This window comes from Neolamprologus brichardi, chromosome 7 (genome assembly GCF_056152115.1).
Source record: "Neolamprologus brichardi isolate AB-2024 chromosome 7, ASM5615211v1, whole genome shotgun sequence".
In the NCBI taxonomy this organism is placed as follows: domain Eukaryota; kingdom Metazoa; phylum Chordata; class Actinopteri; order Cichliformes; family Cichlidae; genus Neolamprologus; species Neolamprologus brichardi.
The window spans coordinates 39,863,745-39,887,510 of NC_142110.1; the positions used below are offsets into that span (position 1 = coordinate 39,863,745).

The following is a 23,766-nucleotide window of genomic DNA, read 5'->3' on the forward strand; positions in this document are numbered from 1 at the left end:
GGATTTCTTTCCTGCAAAACCATCTCTAGGGTTCACAGAGAATGGCCCAAAAAAGAGAAAATATCCAGTAAGAGGCAGTTCTCTTGGTGAAATACATTATAATGCCACATGAAGTTTGGAGGTCTGCTTTTACCCCCATGTAGTGGACAAAATAAGTATTGAACATGTTACCACTTTTTTTTAAAGTAAATATATTTCTATAGGTGCCTATAACAAACCCACAGCAGACCCGCGTGCACGTTCATGCTTTGCAGCATTCTTTATTTAAACACAAACACACACAGAGCTGCAGTTCTCTCCTGCTGCCAGCTCAACATTACCAACCCCCACACCACAGGACCCAGTGCAATATTTAAGTCGGCGGGGGTGATTGTGGATGCCGTGCAGGTGCATCCGCCTTCCCTGCACGGCACCGCAAGCCACGCCCCACCACAGTGCCATTGACATGGAATTTTCACCAGATGCATATAAGAACCCATCCAATCCGCACAAGCAAAGAAATCAAACCATAGATGCCTATAAATTATGTGGGTGAGCTTAAGTCATAATTTTATACAAATAGAGTTGATTACATTTTCTTCTGTTGTTTGTATGCAAGTATTTTCTAACAACTACAACTTAATTTTGGACCTCAAGGAGCATTTAGGAGTCTATGATGGTGAAACCCTCGGTTGAGACTAAATTTTTAATGTGGTGTTCGTGCATATACCGGAGGAATCTATGTGCTGTGGCTGTATATGTGTGCGGGTAGATTAAATGTTTATTGTGCAGCCAATATTCTTCATTTATTAATCAGCAAATAAGATAACTTTGCCTTCCATTTCACTGGTACTTATATTTCTTTGCCATTACACCACAGACATACTTATACATACCGACACACAGTACAGCAAACCACCCACAAACACACACATTTATTCAGTACTGTGCAGAAGTCTTGAACTAACACTCATTTATTTATATTTCACTTTCAAGGAGCTTCTTCATTTTTTAAGTGGTCTTAACTAATAGTTCCAGGCTTTCTGAAGATTTAAATTGGACATCAGCTTCTTTTTTATCCATTTCCCAATCCGTATACCTGGCCATTTTCAAGTGAATTATTTTGTCTGTTTGTAAAGCCACTTAACACTGACCTTTGAATCATTTAAATATAAAAATGCGACCTAACTCAGGTCTATACATAACACACAACATAGCAAAGAAACAATTTCCAATTGTATCTTTGGGCATTTTGTTACTAGCAGGCGATTAATTCAGGTTAATTCAATTTTATTTATACAGCACCAAATTACAACAACAGTTGCCTCAAGGTGCTTTATATTGTAAGGTAGACCTTACAATAATACATATAGAGAAAAACCCACATAAAGAGAAAATCATATGACCCCCTATGAGCAAGCACTTTGGCGACAGTGGGAAGGAAAAACTCCCTTTCAACAGAAAGAAACCTCCGGCAGAACCAGGGTCAGGGAGGGGCAGCCATCTGCTGCGACCGGTTGGGGTAAGAGAAAGAAGACAGCCTCGCCTCGGTCAGTGCGCCCCAGGGCGGCTGTGGCTACCATGTAGCTTGCCATCACCAGTGTGTGAATGTGTGTGTGAATGGGTGGATGACTGGTTGTGTAAAGTGCTTTGGGGTCCTTAGGGACTAGTAAAGCGCTATACAAATACAGGCCATTTAACCTACCAAGACAAGGCCGTCCACCTAAACTCACAGGCCGAACAAGGAGAGCGATGATCAGAAATGCAGCCAAGAGGCCCATGGTGACTCTGGACGAGCTGCAGAGATCTACAGCTCAGGTGGGGGAATCTGTCCATAGGACAACTATTAGTCGTGCACTGCACAAAGTTGGCCTTTATGGAAGAGTGGCAAGAAGAAAGCCATTGTTTACAGAAAACCATAAGAAGTCCTGTTTGCAGTTTGCCACAAGCCATGTGGGGGACACAGCAAACATGTGGAAGAAGGTGCTCTGGTCAGATGAGACCAAAATGGAACTTTTTGGCCAAAATGCAAAACGCTATGTGTGGCGGAAAACTAACACTGCACATCACTCTCAACACTAGGGGTGGGGGAAAAAAATCGATACTGTGTAGTATGGTGATATTTTGTTTGCTAATAATGTATCGATACAGGGACAGCAGAAATCGATATTTTGTTACAAAAAGGTTTTTGTGCTCTGACTTCAGAGCATGTTGATCCTTTTTCTGAGCAAGAATCCTGACATTCCTTCACTGTCCAAATGTGTTTAACTTTTTTTTATGGCAGCAATAAACATGACAGTTTACTTATTTTAATTTAAGACACGTTTTATTTTAATTAAGTTTAAAACTTTTTTAATTAATGTAAAATTATATTTTGTTTTCATTTTCTTCAGTTGCTGAAGGGGCTGCATAGTTTTCATAAATTGCATAGTTCAGAATAGCTATAATTGTACCAGATGGTTGCGTTCAGTTAAGTTGGACTAGACTGTAAAACAAACCGTTCAGTTTGTCAACAATAAAACTGACATGAGAGAAAGACTGAGTGTGAGACTTTGATATTAGATAAAATGAATATTGATAAAGTTTACCTTTATGTACAGAATCTGAATATCGCAAAATATTTTTAAAAATTGCAATAATATCATATCGTGCGTTAAGTATTGTGATAATATCGTATCGTGGGATGTATGGTGATTCCCACCTCTACTGAACACACCATCGAACCTCTTGGAGTCTGCAAAAGACTTGAGACTGGGGCGGAGGTTCACCTTCCAGCAGGACAACGACCCTAAACATGAAGCCAGGGCAACAATGGAATGGTTTAAAACAAAACATATCCATGTGTTAGAATGGCCCAGTCAAAGTTCAGATCTGGATCCAATCGAGAATCTGTGGCAAGATCTGAAAACTGCTGTTCACAAACGCTGTCCATCTAATCTGACTGAGCTGGACTGAGCTCATGTTACTATTCATTATATTTAAAGCTGACCTCAATGCTAGCTTTCCTCAGTTCTAGTTGTAAAAAAAAAACCCCAAATATATATGCACATTAAGCCCTGTGCATCAATCTGAGTCGATGAATGGCTACACCCCTGGCTTTTAAGGCTTAAATACAAATCCCGCTGAACCCTCCAGGGCAGGTTGGGGTTGTTTTGAATTTGGGGCATTACTGTGACTATTGCTTATTGAGGGGTGAAATTGAAAATGGTACAAAGGTGCTTAGTGGCTTTGACAACAGGCTGGCATTATCTTCATAACAACATCTTTGTAGTCTTCCACTAAATCCACTTCACAAAAACTGCAATGATAAATATATCCCACTCACTCATTTACCTAGAAATTAAGATATAACATAATAAGAGAAGATGAGAGATGGATATTAAATATTCACATTTATTATATCTGGATTTGTATCATCTCATTCCTGGAGATTCAACTTTTATGTTTCATAACACCATGAAAAGCCCATGAATGTAGAAATGAAATGATATATGCATCATGCCTAACAACTGAAACCTTATCTAAATTTTACCAGCGTTCTCTTAAACTGTTTAAGATGTTTCATTTTTGTTTTTGTTTTTTTTGTTTTCTTATTCTTTTTTCTGTCTCTAAAGCTCACACACTTATGGGAAATATTTTACTGTGCGCCAAAGCTGTTTAAAAAAGAAAAACATGACCATCAGACAGAGAAACTTGAATTGAACATGAGAGGGGGAAAAACAACCAGTACAAACAACCAGTGGGTAGATAAATGATCACTGATGTTGGTTCTGTTTGAGAAGTGTTAAACATTTGAGTATTTATTCTTTTTACTTTTACTCCCTACTTTTTAAACAAGTAGTTTCTATTGCTTGTATGTACAAAATGGGCTCATTATACTCGGGGTTAAAGTTAGAGATGGGCAGGTCAATCCAAATATTGATAGTATTGATAATAATTTTAGTATTGGTATTGGATGAATACTAGTGTAACATGACTGAAGCTTTGTTTCTATCCTCTAAGTTTAGTATGTAGCCCACTGAATTGTGTCAAATAAAAAACAAAAAAACATGCACTTAAAAAATTAACCTTGTTGTGTTGACAGTCATGTCTATTTTACTTATACCCTATATAACATTTAAAATACAGAAGTTGACCCAATGTCCTTAAAGACAGGAACATTTACATTCTAGGTCTCCAAAAAAATCAGTTTCAAAGAACATGAAAAGTTGAAAGGTGTGTTTTGTCAGTTTAACTATTGATTGTGGGAAATAAAAATCACATTGATTTAGTGGTCATTAAAATGTGTTTAGAATTTGCAAACTGGCTGATTCAACTCATAAGTTATGATACATTGCTCTCCCGTATAAAAGTTACAGTTTTTAAGTTAAAGTATTGGTAGCAGTACTGGTATCATCAATACTGGCCATGTATTTACTTGTTATCGAATTGATACCAGAATTTGCAGTATGGCACAGCACTACTGTTTTTTCTATTCACTATAAGGCGCACTTAAAATACTTTAATTTTCTCAGAAATTGACAGTGCGCCTTATAATCCGGTGCGCCTTATGTATGAATTCTGGTTGTGCTTAATGACCTCAAACCGATTTTATGTGGTACACGGCGCTCAAAAATCTGTCAAAAAAGGTTGTAGTATGACTTTGGTAAGCTATGAAGCCGCACCGCTTAATGGATTGTCGGAGCATTACCGTAGTCAGGAGCCTTGTGGAGTAATGAAACATGCCATACATCTATAGTAACATTAAACAGGGTATGGAGTGACACATCAGTGTACAGTGCAGTGGTAAATGTGCAAGTATACCATCAACACTGACACAAGTACAAGAAAATAGCCTTTGAATAGCTGTCCACTGTAGTGATCACTATGCATGAGAGGGTTAAATAGATTATTAATTACAAATTGTTCATGATGTTTTATTAGAGGTAGTTATTCAAATCAACTGGATTGAGTTAAGAAAAGTAACAAAGTTTGGGATCAAATGCAACAATTATCATATTTTAAAACTTTTTTCTTGCTCTGGTGACACCTCCTTGTTTTCCCTACAAAACTAATAGCTTCTAACACAAAATACGTCCTAGTGAAATGCATAGTTAGAAATTTGGGAGGCATGAAAAAAGTGTAACAGTTTGTGTCCATGAGAACAAAAAGTATTTTTTTTATATGACTACTTCAAAAATAGCCATGAGAGTGAAACTTCAACATATTTAGTCAGTACTCATGCCGGTGACGTTGGCCTTTCCTGACATGGTTAACATATTTAGTCAGTGTATTCTCTTAGAACTGAGAACCTCAATTGACTTCATGATTTAGCTTATTAACAGTTTTGCAAACTGTACCACATTAGATATTAGACATTCAAGTAGCATTACTCCCCCCCCCCAATTTCATAACTTACTTGATAAGATTGATCAAGTTGGCCACAAAATGAAAATGTCTCTTTCAGACAATCTTTCTTTGTCTTCCAGAGACCCATAAAAATGACATTACCTTAAACTAGAGAGCCATTAGACTTTATTACTCTATTATGAGTTCTAATCCCACTGCTCTCATCACTGAGAAAGAGTCTAACCACAAGCACTATCTGACTTAGCACAGAGAAATCAGATGGCTAAAGGAACGGCTCCCAGTGCTGTAATTGAAATGAAGCACACAAACACATGCACTCACACAGAATGCAGAAAGTAGACGACTACAAAATGGCCTTATAATAATGGTAACATAAACAAATGTTTATATGCAAAAATTGGGTGTTTACTATCACACGGAGGCCCTGTAACTGTTTATCACACAAGAAGCAGTGCATGCAACCCATTTATGGTAACTGTGCTTTAATGTATCACTGCAAAGTCACATTAAAGTCTAATGAAAGTCTGAAATATATAAGATTGTTAAGCTGTGTACTTCATTAATCTATTAACATTTCTCATCGGTCCTCTGCTGCCTTCCCAGGAACTACCAAACCACTGCATGTCCCTTGAGACTTATTACATGGTCAGGTTTCTAGGGAAATGTGCCAAGTGCAGCAAGGCAGGATCCATGTTGATTTTAGATATTCTGAGATTATGTTCATTCACTTAATACAACTAGAAATGTTTTCTATGAAATGTTTCTCTGTTAATGTATTACATTTGCCACAGTGGTTCCATAGCTGAACTGAAATGGGATATAATCTGATGTAGAAGAAGGTTATTATAGTAAGTTAAACTAAACTAAAACTAGATGTAAAAAATATTAGTTAAATAAAATAAAAACAAACACTTGACTTTTGAAATAAATTAACAAACAATTTTGTGAACTTGGAAAACAAAAAAATATAGAAGAAATATTTTTAGTTTTAGTATTTTTTTAGTTTGGTAAAAAGGTTATTAAAACATGCCTGATGAGGCACTGATGGACATATTCATTGAAACTCTGGTCAAAAAGTTATCTTTTTTTATTGAAAACCTTTACTGACTTTACAAGTCAGTGAGTCAGTTAAGCTCATTTTTGTTTGATGACAGTGGTGAGTTATTGAGGATATCCTGAATTTTTCTGTCAGGATGCATTGCCAGTGTTAGCTGCTATTAGCTGTTATTAGTGAACTTAAGTGTTAGTCATCTACTGATCTACTTTTTACAATATCTATAAAAAAAATCCACAACCTTTAATCCATATTTTCATATGTTGGTGCCTTGACTTCAGTTGAGGAAATAAGGCTTGCATTGAGAAGGAGGAAGATGATGTTTTATCCAGATGCTGGTCACGCTATCTCTTAGCTTTACATGTTCCTTTCTTTGGTGAAGAAAGAAACTTAAAATTTGCTGAACGAGACTGTCTATGAGTTCTCTTCACATCCATATATGACTGGCCTCTAGCCCCATAGATGAATTGTGATTACGCAGAACAGTAATGTCCATCTTGGGCAGTGTTTTCAAGAGGGTGGCTTCCACAAACTGGCACCCGCGCCTATGTATTCTAAGTTTATAAGAATGCATCAATTTACTGGAAGGTGTTACACACTAGCTAACTTATATTTATGATTTCAATATTCTTGTATTTTTTTTTTTTTTAAATCTATTCACCATACTGTTTTTTATTAATTTACACACTGTTGTTTTGTTGTTGTTGTTGTTGTTTTTTATTTGTTTCTGTTGCTTTCTTCTGGCTTCTGCAGGTAAGTGCTCCTCTCTTACATCTGCTATGGCCCAGATAAGCACCTCATTATCTACACATCTTCCTACCAACACTCTTATTGTAATGTCTTACTATTATTGATTTAAGTACACAATATGTCAAGGAAAACATCTCTGTCTCATGTCTGAAATGTTTGTTTTTACACATTTCTATGCTCAGCAGTGGAGAATTTGCATGTTCTGCTCCATTGCTGATGTGTTTGAAATGACCTAACATCAGGCGGCAGTGCATTTAAATTCACTTAACCACATCTGTGATTGTTTACATCATCTGTTTTTGCAAATTCCCCACTAAACTGAAAACATCCAGCATAGTAAATAAGCCTGAAAGTCACATTTAGAGTGGTTGAACATTCAGTAAGTCAGTATTTATTTGATAGTCTGCCTACTTTTATGGCCATTAAAATACGATAATGTGCAAATGCAGTAGTTTAAATATGTCATTATGCGTACAGTTTTCCATATAAGCTTTCTGATACTCAGTGTACATCAGGCAGCCTGTTTTGCAACTTTAACATGTTTTCACCAAAGCATAAACAAAAAAGGCAAAGTCTGGTTTATGGAAGAGGGAAATACTGTGAAGCATTACAACTTTTTTCTGTTTTTCTGTTTTTTATCTGTTTATTTGTTTGTTTTGTCAGTCAAATATGTAGAATGAATTTTGTTTTAGAGATAGGATTCCTAACTACTCTTTGGCGTCCTTTTAAAACATAATATCTTTCATGCTAGTTTAGTCTTAATAAATGTTTGTTAGTTACATAAAGCCCTTGGACTTTTTTTGGTCTGTTTACTAGCAACCAAATACAATTTCATAAAAGATATACAGAATTATTGAACATTCTGATAATTGTATCTACACTTACAAACAACCGATGCACAGAAGTGCTGTATTTTCATTAAAAAAAATTAAATGTCAGCTTATTGTGGGCACTTCTAAAGTTTCACATCTATGTGTGTCTGCAACTGCCTTGTTAACCTTAAAAAGGGGAGAAAACACAAACAAATTTCTATCGTATCCTTACCACCAGCTCTTTCTCTATCTATCTCTATTTAGCCAAACAAATACAAATAAAAGCTGCCTCATCTCATGTTTTGGAATGTTCTGACCATTTCCAGCATATAAACTGTTCTTTTATCTCACAGAAAAAGTATGTATGCACACACAAATTCAAAAGTGACTCACCTCCAGATGTGCAGACGCATTGCTGTGAAGAAACATATTTGCTTCCTTCAGCCTCCAGCTTGCTGTTCCAGGCTTTTGGTTTCCCCAAATGTTGTTTTATTTGTGATGAGAGCGACTCCACTGGTGCATAGAATTTTGTGCTGTGTTGAATTAAATTGCGTAGTTAAGGCAGTTGACTATTCTGAATGCATAAGGCAGAATTCTTCCTTTATATTTCTTTCTTTTTTAATTTAATCCCAAGGTTTTGTGTGTATATCAGTACAGATGTACTATCATACATACTATTATACTATTATACATTTATCTATCACTATATTTGCATCGTTGGTCCGTTACTGATTAGTGAAACAGCTTTTTTCATTTTCTGATTTGAGCAGCTTGTGCTGTTGGGGTCTTAAAGATGCATTCTGGTTTAGGTTGGAATTCCCAGCTCTACTATGAAGTGTGCTGTATGCCAAGGCCATCTAGGTTGGTAGAATAGACTTTTTCTTGATGACTCAAAATCTCTCTGTTCTACTGTGGGAGTGTAATAAGCTTACAAAGACTAAGTCTTATGATCAGTCAGTCTCTGGCTTTTATTTTATTTTATTTTCATCCTTTTTTACTTTGCTCAGCTGTTCTTTGTTTTTCTTTTCCTAGATTAGTTTATTTAAACCACGGGTCCTCTCAGAGTTTAACTAATAAGCATCAAGCTTTTAAAGGTACATATCCTCCTGTACAGTAGGTAGTATTTTGTCCCCTAAAACAACCTTGAAAGAAGATCTACAAGCAGGGGTTCTCTCAGTGCACTCAAAAGTTCACGCTGCCCTTAAGTGACCTATAGTTCTTGGCAGCTATTTTCTAAGTAACACAAACAACAGCAGATTCTGGCTAACTGTTATTAATGAGTTATGTAGCAAAGATGATCTCAACCTATTTGGTCAATTCAATAAATTACACAAGTTTTGTGTAGATAATATATTGTAGACTTAAATCTCTACAGGGAGGCTGGGAACACAGAGAAAATTCTCTTGGGCTCTGCCAGAAAGACCCTTTTGACTTCCCACCATAAAGCTGTGGACCCAGCAGTGACCAGGAAAGAAGTAGACCTGTCAAATCCCACATGGGCATATTCAAGAACTCAAATTAAGATCAATAACAGAACAATCTTTAAAGATCCATTATCCCAGAGACTAAAAAGAAGATAAATAAGACAAAGAAAGACAATAATCCTAAAATGTGACAGAGCCATATTTTACTTAAGGAGACTTAAGGAGCCATTAGTTCAGAACAGATATAACTGTCCATTTCTAGTTTCTAGTTTCTCTTGAGGTTGTTTTGCTTTAATTTTCTTGACTATAATTACTACACAAACTTTTATGACTTAAAGCAGGGATATGCTTTTCGTAGCACAGTGAATCACCAAATCACCTATGTTGTTGAGAAAAAAATTATTATGTACTGAAATTGACAACAAATGATAGATTCTGTCAGGTTCTGCCCTGAAAAGAAGGCAGTCTTTCTTGGCTTCTAATAATGCTATAGATCCAAGCCACTGATGCAGAAGGGCACCCTGTGTGTGTTTCAAGATACCAGTGGCAGAACAGCCCTATTTGACACCCATTGTTAGAATGCATTGAGCTGGAAGAGATCCAGCTGATGACTGCACTGTAAAGGTGACACGACATACTTCTGGTTTCTATGATGAATAATTGATGTCACCATTCTGAGCACTAAACTTTATTTCAGTGTGTTAATTAGTTCCCTAGACCATTTCACATTCTCCTTATTCTCATCATCAAATCAGGCAAACAGTAATTATCAAAAAAAAGGACAGTTACCTCATTGTTTTACATTATTGTAGCCTCAAGTCCTTTTGAGGCCCCTGTTGGCAGATCACGGTGGCTTTTACGCATCATGTACTTGAACCTGCAGTACAATTTAGTGAACAATTTAGAAACACACCAATCCCAGCTGTTTACTATATGAGTAGTGCCAACAAAAAGGAGGTCTTATGCTACCTGATTAAACATTAGCGCAGAATTCTCTGCATTTATTTCCTCACTTCTGTTCCAATCAGTGAATAAATGAAATCTGTGTTTGAAACAATAAAAATATTCCTAAATATATAAAAAGGATTCTTATATCCTCCTGAGAACTAGCTTGTCCATTTATGTCCTCTGTAATGAATTTGTTTTTGGGCTATACCTTTTGACTTATTTTAGCTAACCTAAGTCCTTATGTACTAAATAGAGGGCATCCTGGGATTTCCATTGATATCTTATGTGTTTGGGTCATTTAGCTCCAAGGAGGAAGGAAAAAAAGTTTAATGTTTTAGCACTAATCACTTTCCGTCTGGAATCAAATCACTACTCATCTTTCAACTCTAATACAGTGTTATTCATTTATTATCTTCCTTTCCTACAAATGCTCTTGCTTACATAAAGAATGATGAATGAAGTTTTATTTCCTTCATTTGTTTCGTGTTTAAATTATGGTTCTCCTTATTGACCCGCCTCTCTCCTCTGAATTGTGGAAGGTTTGGCGGTGGGGGGCAGTTTGATGGAATCTGAATGAACAAAACCTAAATATTTGAGCTTTGAATGAGAACTTACAAAAACAACAGATTTTATTCCAGACAGAAAGTGTTTAATGTGTGTGAAAGGGACTTTATTAACCCACATCAATAACATATAATGGCCATAATATAGGGATCATTTGGGGTGTGCTCAATCAAATTTAGTGCTTGAAATACAGAATTCATACACTTAGCTCAGGGACACAGAAATGAGAATACAAAGGGAAAGAAATGAGAGAAAAAATGTTGTATTAGGTACTAAATATCAGACACATGTTTACAAGTCTGTCTTTTATTGTTATTTATTTAACAATAAATATATATTTATTTGTACAGTAATACAAGATTTTTTATAACTCATAGTGTCCAAGGAAATGCTGGGACCAGTTTGATGGAATCTGAACAAACAAAACCTAAAAAATAAAAAAATGTGAAGGAAAAATATTTTACAAAGGAAGAAAAAATTAAGACTTACCCAACTTGGAGGAGTCATCTTTTCCCTTGGGTATTCTTTCTTACGAACCATAGCTATTTCTTGACAGCACTCTTGACATCCAAAAATATGACTCACTCCCTGGTACAAACTGTGTGTACCCATCAGCAGCACAGCAGGGCAGATACTTACCAGCACAGGGGTTTGATGTGAGTTATCAGCTTGAAGGGTAGTCTTTCTGAAACCCTGCAGCTGAAGATTTCTTTTAGTGTTATAACAAGGTATAATGTTAGAGCTACAGTCACTGGTTACTTCATTAGGTACTCGTGTTCACATTAACGTAAATATCTAATCAACTAGTCACATGGTGGTAACTCAATACATTTAGATGTAGACATGGTCAAGGTGACCTGCTGAAATACAAACAGCACCAGAAGGGAAAGTGATTTAAGTGTAGAGATGGCATAGTTGTTCTTGCCAAATGGGCTGGTATTTCAGAAACTGCTGATCTAATGGAATTTTGCTCCACAACCACTTCTAGGAGTTTACATAGAAAAAAAAAACACCCGGTGAGCAGCAGTTCTTTGGAAGAAAATATCTTTTTGATATCAAAGGTCAGAAGAGAATGGTCACACTACTTCAAGCTGATAGGTAGGCAGTAGTATCTTAAATAACCCCTTGTTACCTCGTTACAACCAGGAGAGCATTAATATGCATGGACTCACCAAAACTAGCCCGCAGATTGGAAAAACACTGGATGATGTGAGGAGTCTTCATTTTTGTTGAAACATCCAGATGGGTAAGCTCAGAATTTGGCATAAACAACATTAAAGCATGGATCCACCCTGTCTTATCTTGTTCAGGCATGTTGCGGTGGCATACTTGTGTTACAGATACCAACTGAGCACCATGTAAATGCCACAGCCTACATGAACATTACTGCTGACCATGTCTCTCCCTTTATGACCACAGTGGCCATCTCCTGATGGTCACTTGCAGCAAATTACATGCTATGCCACAATAGCCGAAAAATCTCAAACTGGAAAAGTAATAAAAACTGTGCAAGTGTGTGCATAACAAGCAAAATACTAGTTTGTACGACTAATTCTGTCATTATTATAACTGAAGCAATAAAAAAACAGAGAAATGATATTGTAACGTTCTCAAGAACCAGACATTTTGATCTCAGTTTGTCCGTTTATTCGGTGACACTAGTGATGGGTCGTTCGCGAACGAAATGGCTCTTAGAGCCGACTCTTTGAAGTGAACGACGAGAGCCGGCTCCTTATTGGGAGCCGTGAGGTTTTTTTTTTTCTTTCTCTCACCCTCTCTCTCGCCCTTTTTTCCGCTAAACTCCGCACGCAGCCTGTACTTTGCGCTGGGCAGAGGGGGGAGGGGCGTTAGTTACACTCACAGTAGCACAGGAACAGAGCCAGAAAGAAAGAGAGCGAGGGACAACAACTTCACATTAGAAAGGTATAGTAATCATCTACTATTTTCAGTTGCAGATGATAAAGGATTCAGAAATCATGCAGGCCCATATGACAGAGAATGTGCGTCTTCTTTTTGTGTTAATATTTTAATTTATATTTAATTGTGTTGTGGTTTGCAGTGTTTTGTGTTGTTTCACGTTAAATTTGTTTAAAAGGAAAAAGCTGAAAATTTAAATAGTTAAAAGTTTGTATTATATGATTTATTTATTACATTTTATGTGGAGTGAATAAATAAAGTATATTTATGGTGGCCCTTAGAGACAAAGCACGTACAAACTCCAAAACACGTAAAAACTCAGAAGCACGTACAAACTCCAAAACACGTAAAAACTCAGAAGCACGTACAAACTCCAAAACACGTAAAAACTCAGAAGCACGTACAAACTCAGAATCACGTATAAAAGACAACAGAAGTGCTCCAGGATGCTAGGGCGCAGTGTTGAGCTTTTGTTACCTAGTGGTTACACAAGCCAGGAAGTATCAACAACTGGATTTGGTGTGTGGTAGTAACAGGTAAATGAACTTTTTTTTTTTTTAATTATTTGAATAAATATGAGTGCTTGTCTATAAATACACAAACAATACACACATGCTTTCAATTGTGTAATTTAAGTGATCTGGGTAGCTCTGTTTTGGAGTTTGTACGTGCTTTTTGGAGTTTGTATATGCCTTAGAGTTTGTACGTGCTTTGTCTCTAGGGGCCATATATAAACATATATAAATAAAACCACTTTTTTTACATTAGTAATTCCTTTTGTGCATAATTTTATATTATTGTTAATGATAAATTAATTAAAGCAACAAAACAACCTGAAGAGTCGGTTCGGAGCCGAAAGAGCCGGCTCTTTTTAGTGAGCCGAGCCAAAAGAGCCGGATCTCTAAAAAGAGCCGGAAATCCCATCACTAGGTGACACAGGCAAACAGGCCGTTAACTCCGGGGAGAGTGCTCTCGTACAACACCTTACTTCAGCCCCGTACAGTCACCCAACAACCAAGACCCCCCTCCCCTTCCTGCACACATTGAAATGAAGCAAGTTTTTCCAAAACTATAGTGTATTACTTATTTGAACGTCATTAGAAATTTAAGCTACTCTGGTTAGTTTACACAACATCTGTCTGAACAACACATTAGTCCCATTGAACATGGCTATTTTCATGCCAGACTATAACATACGTGAGTTTCACTGTGTGTATTGCAAATGTACTTCTTGCACTGGGTGCATGTATACTGTGTTTTTCTGTCCATCTCGGGTCACCGGCGATCCACTTGTCCCACACTGTCCTGATGGCAGCTAGCTTGTCTCTCTGCCATCGAGCTGGTCTATCATCCATCCATCCATCTTCATCCGCTTTATCCGAGGCCGGGTCGCGGGGGTAGCAGCCTAAGCAAAGAGGCCCAGACCTCCCTCTCCCCAGCCACCTCCTCCAGCTTATCCGGGGGAACACCAAGGCGTTCCCAGGCCAGCCGAGAGATATAATCTCTCCAGCGTGTCCTGGGTCTACCCCGGGGCCTCCTCCCGGTGGGACATGCCTGGAACACCCCACCCAGGAGGCGCCCAGGGGGCATCCTTGTCAGATGCCCAAACCACCTCAGCTGGCTCCTTTCGATGTGGAGCAGCAGCGGCTCTACTCTGAGCCCCTCCCGGATGGCCGAACTTCTCACCCTATCTCTAAGGGAGAGGCCAGCCACCCTTCGGAGGAAGCTCATTTCCGCCGCTTGTATCCGCGATCTCGTTCTTTCGGTCACTACCCACAGCTCGTGGCCATAGGTGAGGGTAGGGACGTAGATCGACCGGTAAATTGAGAGCTTCGCTTTTACACTCAGCTCCCTCTTCACCACGACGGACCGGTGCAGCGTCTGCATTACTGCAGCTGCAGCCCCAATCCGTCTGTCGATCTCCGGCTCCCTTCTCCCATCACTCGCGAACAAGACCCCGAGATACTTGAACTCCTCCACTTGGGGCAGGAACTCATCCCCGAACCGGAGTGGGCACTCCACCCTTTTCCGGCTGAGAACCATGGCCTCAGATTTGGAGGTGCTGATCCTCATTCCTGCTGCTTCACACTCAGCTGCGAACCGCTCCAGTGCGAGCTGGAGGCCCTCACCCGATGAAGCCAACAGAACCACATCATCCGCAAAAATCAGAGATGAGATTCTGAGGCCACCAAAGCGAAAGCCCTCCCCCACTTGGCTGCGCCTAGAAATCCTGTCCATAAAAATTATGAACAGAACCGGTGACAAAGGGCAGCCCTGGCGGAGCCCATCACCCACCGGGAACGAGTCCGACTTATTGCCGGCAATGCGAACCAAGCTCTTGCAACGGTTGTATAGGGATCGAATGGCCCGTAGCAATGGGCCAGACACCCCATACTCCCGCAACACCTCCCACAGGACACCCCGAGGGACACGGTCGAATGCCTTCTCCAAGTCCACAAAACACATGTAGACTGGTTGGGCAAACTCCCATGCACCCTCAAGTATCCTCGAGAGGATGAAGAGCTGGTCCAGTGTTCCGCGACCAGGACGAAAACCGCATTGTTCCTCCTGTATCCGAGGTTCGACTAGCGGACGAACTCTCCTTTCCAGCACCCTGGCATAGACTTTCCCGGGGAGGCTGAGGAGTGTGATCCCCCTGTAGTTGGAACACACCCTCCGGTCCCCCTTCTTAAAGATGGGGACCACCACCCCGGTCTGCCAGTCCAGGGGTACTGCCCCTGATCTCCACGCAACATTGCAGTGGCGTGTCAACCAAGACAGCCCTACAACGTCCAGAGCCTTCAGGAACTCGGGGCGGACCTCATCAACACCAGGGGCTCTGCCACCAAGGAGTTGTTTAACTGCCTCAGTGACCTCGCCCCCAGAAATTGGCAGGTCATTCCCCTCATCCCCAGACTCTGCTTCCTCCTCGGAAGACGCGTCAGTGGGATTAAGGAGGTCCTCGAAGTATTCCTTCCACCGCCTGACAATTTTCTCAGTCGACGTCAGCAGCGCTCCGCCAGCACTATACACAGTGCAGGTAGAGCACCGCTTTTCCCTCCTGAGATGCCTGACGGTTTGCCAGAATCTCTTCGAGGCAGTCCGAAAGTCTTTTTCCATGGCCTCTCCGAACTCCTCCCACACCCGAGTTTTTGCTTCAGCCACTGCCCGAGCCGCATTCCGCTTGGCCTGTCGATACCTGTCGGCTGCCTCCGGAGTCTCACAGGCTAACCAAGCCCGATAGGACTCCTTCAGCCTGGTGGCTCCCTTCACCTCTGGTGTCCACCATTTGGTTCGGGGATTACCACCACGGCAGGCACCAACCACCTTGCGGCCGCAGCTCAATGCAGCAGCTTCGGCAATGGCGACGCTGAACTGGTCTATCATCACGGTCATCAAATCGGATGGTCCTGGAGATTATTTTGAAAGTTTTCGGAGACATTGTTGACCGGAAAGGTTCTCTGCCAGTTTCTTCATCCCAGGGGGATTCTGTGGCCTCCCCTTTGGACCTGAAAACACCAGCAGGAATAAGAACCCCAAAGTAAGCATCCAAATCGGTTTCGTCCAAAACATTCCACGTCTTTCTAAGAACTCTGCTTTCTTCTAAATTGGTGCATTCCAGGATGATTTTCTTCATAGGGTGTGGCATGTCATGAAAAGGTCAAAAGAAGACTTGATGTTTTGTACATGAGTGACTGCCAAATGTGTAGGTCCTGGTATCATCTGAATCACATTGGCAGCCATGGGGGGGGTTCATTTCTTGAGCAGGAAGACCATTCAATTTTGCCATCTTTTGCTATCCATACGGTGTTATTTGCAAGCTGCTGATAGTCTGGCTCTATAGCTGGCTGCTCACTGGCTGATCCTGTGGCTTGCTGCTCACCTGCTGGTCTTGTGGCTGGCTGCTGGTGGGCTGGTCCTGAGGTTCACTTGCGTTTTGAAGCTTGCTGATGGGCTGATCCTATGGCTGGCTGTTCACAGGCTGATCCTGAGGCTCTTTTACACTTCAGAGCTGGCTGATGCTCATCGTCCTCTTCAAACTCAGTGTCACATTCTGAATTTTCAGATATGTGATCCTCGCATTCTGAAACTTTTTCCTCTGCATCACCATCAAAACCCTCTGTCTCTTCCAATATCAACTGTAAGGCAGTCTAAACAGAGAATTGCTTTGCCATATTGATCAGTTGTGGTATGGAACCACATTGACAGAGATATTATAGTGTCAGAGCCCCAAAATTCGTTCGTGCAAGACAAACTGTGAAATGTGTATGAATGTGGGTGCAGACAGTGTTGGGTGCTCCAATTTTGCAGCAGTGTTGCAACCTTGTGTGGGAACAGCACTGGTGGGTTGCACGTGGATCACATGCTTTCACGTGGTTTACTTCTTCCTTCTCCTCTTTCTTTCTCTCACACACACAGGCCCAGAGAGGAGGAAGAGAAAATGAGGGTACACAGGACCTCTGATTTTCACACTTTCACTAGCCATGGGTCCAGTGGACCCGAAGACCTTGTATGTGATACAAATGTGAAGGGGGTGACACAGGGGGAGCTCAATATGAATGTTTTCTGATTCATGTTCTTCACAGAAAATGAGCCAAGGTCAATGAATCTCAGTTTGAAAAAATAATCATTTCTATAATTATTCTTAAGCTAAAAACTGAACACAGTTAAATCAAAGACCCAAAGTTTAAAAAAACAAAACAATGAGAGAAAGTCAGTTGCTAATGTGAGAAGAGCATGTGACATTTAATCAGAAAAATGCAAAAAAACAAACAAAACAAAACAAAACAAAAAAACAAGGATTAATTTGTTAATTGTGCTACAAAATAGTTATTTTAGCTGTTTTAGAGCACTGGGGAAACTTCAGAGATGTTCAAAAAGTTTCAAAAAGTAGCAGTTAGGAAAGGGAAGAAAAGTGGAATAGAACAGTGCTCTGTGTCTCCTTCATTCATTTTGTCCATAGAGTGTAACATCCATCACAGTTCAGGGAGAAAGCCCCAAATCAGGACTCGCAGCTTCTCTTTTAACCCGTGTGCTTTTCTACCATAGCGTTCTCTCCATTTTTCTGTTTAATTTCTAGGGAGGCCAGTAGTTGAAGTGTATAAGCATGGACATGCATTTATTAGTATGACTTAAATCTGTGTTTTGAATAGGTCCATATGCATGTTAACCAGTTTTTTTATATAGTTGAGGTTAATAAGCTTTTCAATTGTGGCAAATTTTCAATACTTTTCCCAGCCATGATTTTAGTGGTGATTAGTTTTTGCAATTACATCATTATTAAGCGCATGAATGGAAGGTAAGCTAGGTTACTATCTGACACATTTTTCTTCTGTCTACTTCTCTCTTTGATGCTACATCTTAATTGGACTGTTTGATAGATAGGGCATTCAAATAAAAAGAGTTCATAAGGGTAAAGTCTTTTTTGTTCATGATTCACTCAAAACCTAATTTTGCTTAGAGCTACTGGCAGTTCTGTTACAGCTACAGTACTACAGTAAATATGGGCAGGGATACTATGTTCACCATTTTAGTTTCTTGAAGACAGTTCTTTAAAAGCCCAAAATGTCATCTGATACTAAAAGGTACAACACTGAAATCAGTCCAAAGCCAGACAAATCGTTTCAGGAACACAATAAAAATGTCATGACTACCCAACTAACACTTTGGATGTTTCATTTTGGATCCAAACAGCTGTTGTACTGACATACATACCAACACTGTTCTTCCTGAATCTAGTCTTAGATATCATGACTGTGAAAAGTATAAACCTTATATTCAAGATCTGTGTATTTTGTTTACTGAAGGAAAAACACCCTTAAAATGCCATCATGCAACAATTTACAATTTGCCTTGGTTCCTTTATTATTGTAGTAATCTTATTACATTTTTTCCAGATTCACTTATTTTTGATCTGCCGTCCCTATAGCTATGGTCTGTTTTATGTTTAAACAGCTAACACTACGTGACTGTGGTTGGGAAAAGATTGATCTCATAGCTGAAAGAAACGATGACCCTTTCTCAATTCTCAAGTACACGAGTACGTACTCGCATTCTAGGCGAGTACGTACTCGCCGAGAACGCACGGGAGTACGGACTCGCCGAGAATGCGAGCACGGACTCGCGATTTGTACAATTGGAACACCAGCGTACTTGATGATGTCACAGGTCCAGAGTTTTTACTGCCGTCCCCTCTTAATTTAACTGTGAGTAATATGTTATGAAGCTTAACTTTAATCACAGCCAAACCGGTTTACTCAGGAACAAATAAAACACTGAAATAAACCAAACATTAACATTTAGAAGTGATCTAAGTGACTTATATATCATGTTTAACCTCAGTAGTGAAATTTCTATTAATAAAAATAGTGTACGTGTACATACCTTAATAAAACAAGCAGGTGAGATGTTAGAACGCTTTTATTTTTATTTTAGTGGACACTCAATACAATAGACAGCTACTGGGGTTTGGGGTTTGTTTAACTTGAGTAGCGAAAAGACCGCAGGGGGGTTGAAAACGATGTGCCGGGAGTCCGCTGTTCTCGCCGGCTGTAATAATCCTCGACCTCGCTGTCTGCTATGGAGCTGGCGGGTCACAGACGTCTCCGAAAACGTCGGAGCTCGTTTAGAAATATATGATATCTTGATAAATCGAGCAGATATTTGAAGTTTACACAGCTACACTCTCGCTTGAAAAGAACTTAAAAGTTTATTTTGTGACCCAGAAAGAGTAATATTTAAAAGTTTTTAGCCCCGCTCGTCCGCCATTGCCGCGTTTGAGTTTTGGACGAAATGCATTCTGGGATATTTAGCTGTACCAAGTCCACACAAGTCACCACCGATGCATGCTCGATAAAACGGGCGGAGCGAGAACGCATCCGGGACTTTTTCGCGTTCTCGGTTTGATGCGTACTTCGAATTGGAACAGTACTTGGTCTCCGACTGATGACGTATCACGAGTACACGAGAACGCAAGTACGCACAAGTACGCATATTGAGAAAGGCCCACTGACTGTTAAAAGAAAATCTGAAGCAGACTCCTGACATTGATTCCAAATTGCATGCTTTGCACACATAATCACTCTCCCAACGTTCTGCCTAGTACCTTTTTTAGTTGTGGAAAAGTTTTTCTATTTTTGCTGTTAAAAAAGGGTAGCCAGTGGATAGGTAATGGCTGTCTTTTTCTGCAACATCTCTACTTACAATGTAGTGGTGAGAACTGAGAATGTTGCACAGCACTGCATTTTTTAAATGTTATTTTGGTAAATGACATGGAAAATAAATAAGTGAATAAAAAGGACATTTGAACTTCCTGAGAATCCCATTCAGGCAGGAGTTTATCTTGGCTTCTTGTCAGTTTCACAAGGGCTTGACCTCCCTACTCTTCTTTCTCATTAAAGTGATTTATGCTATTTTCCCTGATGTATATGCCACTGTCTGATTGAACTCACTGGTCCTGAGGTCCTGTTGTCCCTGAGTGATGTGTCTGTATACATGGAAAATTAGTTGTTTCTATGACTGCACCTGTCTGATTCACAACTCTTTGCAGTTTATTTGATTCAGATTTTTTTTTTTTTTAATTTGGTCTCACCGATTCTATTTCCATTAATTGTATTCTTCCGTAGACTTCATATCTATTACAGCTAGGGGTGGGTTTTTATAATCGATTTATCGATTAAAATCGATATGGCTTGGATAACGTGAAATTGATTCATTAAAATCCTGAATCGATTTTTTAATATAAATTTATTTTGCCCGAAATGACAGAATCTCAGGTGAAACCTCACAAAATTTCAACAACCACCAAACAGCTAAAACAGTAAATGAGAGCAGGAACACGGATTCTGCACAAAGACGTAAACACACAGCGGGACCCGTGGATCAGAATCAGTGAGATGTCGCCTTTCTCACCCGACGGCACGGACACGGTCGGGGCTGAAAGCCGACAGCTCGCTGATTCTGATCTGTCGGCGGCTCTGCGCTTTGTGTTTACGCCCTTTTTGCGCCGATTCTAAAGCTGTTAGTTTTATCTCTCTTCAAACAATAAAAATAAAACAGACTGAAGCAGCAGCAAAAGAAGATCCAAACTACGCTTCACATAAATATTGTCATGAATTCCCTCTGACTTTTCCTGTTTTGCTTCCACCACATTTCATGCACAGCTCTCTCTCTCTCTCTGTACTGTTTTCTTCATTATTCGCTTGCTTGTTACGCACAAGTCTACTGCTGGTTACTGCGCTGTTGGCCGCTGTTTTTTTCCCGTTTACATACTTCTGAAAAGAAAACCTAATTTCTGCCGTTCAATACTGAACAAATTTAAACTTTTTAAAATTATGCAAAATGCAAAACGCTTAGCCATGTCTCTAATAAAACCGCTGGAACGTCAGAGGTATATGTTAGCTGATATGTATGTTCATTAATGGTTTTCTTTCGTTTTTGATGTACTGCAGAATATTTTAATAAAATCCCAGGCCAGGAAAACCTTCATGTTTTTCTGTGTTTTATCTTCAGCTACTTTGACACAAAGGCATCTGCTGTGATGCTCACACCTTTGATCTTGCGTGTGTCAGCTTCCTTTTTATAGATACAAAAATATGTAAATGTACTGATCTGAATTATAATATTTCTGACTGTCAAAATTTCCCAGATTCAAATCGAATTGAATCGAATCGATTCTAAAAATCAGTGACGATACCCAGCCCTAATTACAGCCTTTTCTAATGCAACTGATGAGCAATACTGCCTCCAAAAAGTGAAAATGTATTGTGAATGCCCAGAAAGCATTGATTCTAGGGGTTTTTTCTTTGTGACTTACAGAAAATTTTCAGCCAATTAACGCCACAAGGTCTTTCTATGAAGCATTAATACAGTGTTGATGACAAAGTAGTTACCTGTGATGCTGCTAGGACTGCTCTGAGGACAGGAAAGATACCATCGTGAACACATGGAGTTGGTTACTGCCATTTACTACAAGCATGGTGCAGGTTTCTAGTAAACTACAACTACAACTACAGTATAGTAAGAATTCATTTATTTTTTTATTAAATGTATTCATTTAGGTTTCTCCATTACAAGAAAACTGTTGGCTACTGTTCTGAATAAAAGTCTTGGCCTAAAGAAAATATTCTGGCATTGTGCACCAAAGTGGAAACACAAAACATTTTCTGTGTGTTGTAATTCCTGCATCTATCTCCTCACCCTTAATACTTTCCACACACAGTTGTTGTCTTTGTCTCTAAGCCTTTTAGTTAGTGAAGTGTGTCATTGGACAACAGTGATGCTCATTAACATAATTCTATTGCATCCGTCATCACCCCACATGAAGTTGAGGAAAATTGGCTGTGTCGTGTGTGTGTTGTTGCATACGGCATCACCAGCAGTAACCATCAAAGACAGAGTCAGGCACAACACAGAGTCCATTAAGCATGTTGGCGTTGTCTTGATTTTCTCTTTATGATAGCAACAGTAATAATCACCTCTCCAACACACACGATATTTTCTTTTTCTGATGTTTTTTTTTTTTTGCCTTATCATAACATATAAAATACAAGAGCAAAGAACCATTTCCACCATTGTATTTTTAACATGCATTCTATGTAAGCTCAAAAAAAAGCTCATGCCCACTGTGCAAAGTGACGTTGGAGTGATGTCTTTTGTATGAAATATTTGACCGTCCAGTTTTCGTCCAGTGAAGGGGCTGTTTGTAACACAAGGCAGCATCTTTTTTTTTTTGACGTCTACTGAGCATCTAGTGCTGACGTCCATAGGACCTTTGTGTAGAGAGTATTTATAGTCCACATGTGGTCTCTGAGAATGCATTTTCAACGTCAAACAAAGACTTAAACAATTTTTTTCATACTGCTTCTAGAGGCTCTCTAGTCCCATGTTTCAAGAGGGTGGAGGAGATGTTTTCTATAGGCCTCATTTTTCTGCTGCTTTGTTTACATCTTTGTATTTGTCTCCAGTTATCATCTGCAGCTGAGACAGTCAAATGAAGATCTGCGTGTCTATCTGATGTCCAGCGTTTAGTGGGTAGTTGATGGATTTAGTTTTCCTATAAACTTGTTTATCATTACTAATATGTAAAATGAAAATCTGATCCCAAATTTTCAAGTTTGTAAATTAAAATAAAATACACATGTGAACCATACATTTTACACGATCTCAGAAGATTAACAAGCGCCAAAAAAGTATCTCGAAAAGGTCTCAGCTTTCAGCGGTAGGGGACGATGCAAAGATCACTGCAAGACCACACTGAAAAAGATGGTGAAAAAGAACTTCAGGGTGACAGCAAAGAACCTGCCCAAATCCCTATAACTTGCAAAAACTAGTGTTCATATGTTCACGCTTACAATGCCGAATAGGTCTCTATATATACAAACCTATTATGATGTAGTACAAGTGCACAATGGCTTTGTAGTAAAATGCTTGTATTTCTTGACTATTTGGATCTGTAAACTGAATTGGATGGCATTTAGTCATTGCATTTGGTGGCACTGAATTGAGTCTTTGGATTGAACAGTAAATAAAGCCAAATTATAATGAAAAAAGTAACTTTTCTAAACTTTGGACAAAATCATCTCATTATTTTCAGTCTTCTCTATTCATCAGATGGTGATTGCAATCATGCAGTTTCTATTTATTTTTTTTGTATGAAAATTATTCATTGCTCTCTATTGTTTGTTCTTTATTAAGATGAGGACTTGCCAATTGGGCTGTCAAGTGGTACAACTTTCTTTTAGAAAAACATCTGAGAGAACCCTCAAGTCAAACAGTAGATCTCTTCAAATATTAAAGCTTTATTTTTGTTTTACTTGTCAGAAGCCAGAAATGCATTGACAGTTGTCAGATTAAAAAGTGCTGGAGGAGCACACTCATAGATTAATCCATAGGCTTAGACTTCTCCTTTAATAATTAGAAATGTGAATTTGCATGACTACTACACACAGTAATTATTAATTAATCATAT

The 23,766-nt window shown here is 39.2% G+C and overlaps 1 long non-coding RNA gene across 1 annotated transcript; it reads right to left on the bottom strand.

Moving 5' to 3' along the window:
* Window positions 1-10,180: 10,180 nt before the first annotated feature.
* LOC118454562 (uncharacterized) lies at window positions 10,181-12,098 on the bottom strand. Its single transcript, XR_004843785.2, has 3 exons — window positions 12,053-12,098; window positions 11,370-11,579; window positions 10,181-10,245 (listed from the first exon to the last, which is right to left on the bottom strand). It is a non-coding gene; the product is annotated as an uncharacterized LOC118454562 (long non-coding RNA).
* Between the last annotated feature and the right edge of the window lie 11,668 nt (window positions 12,099-23,766).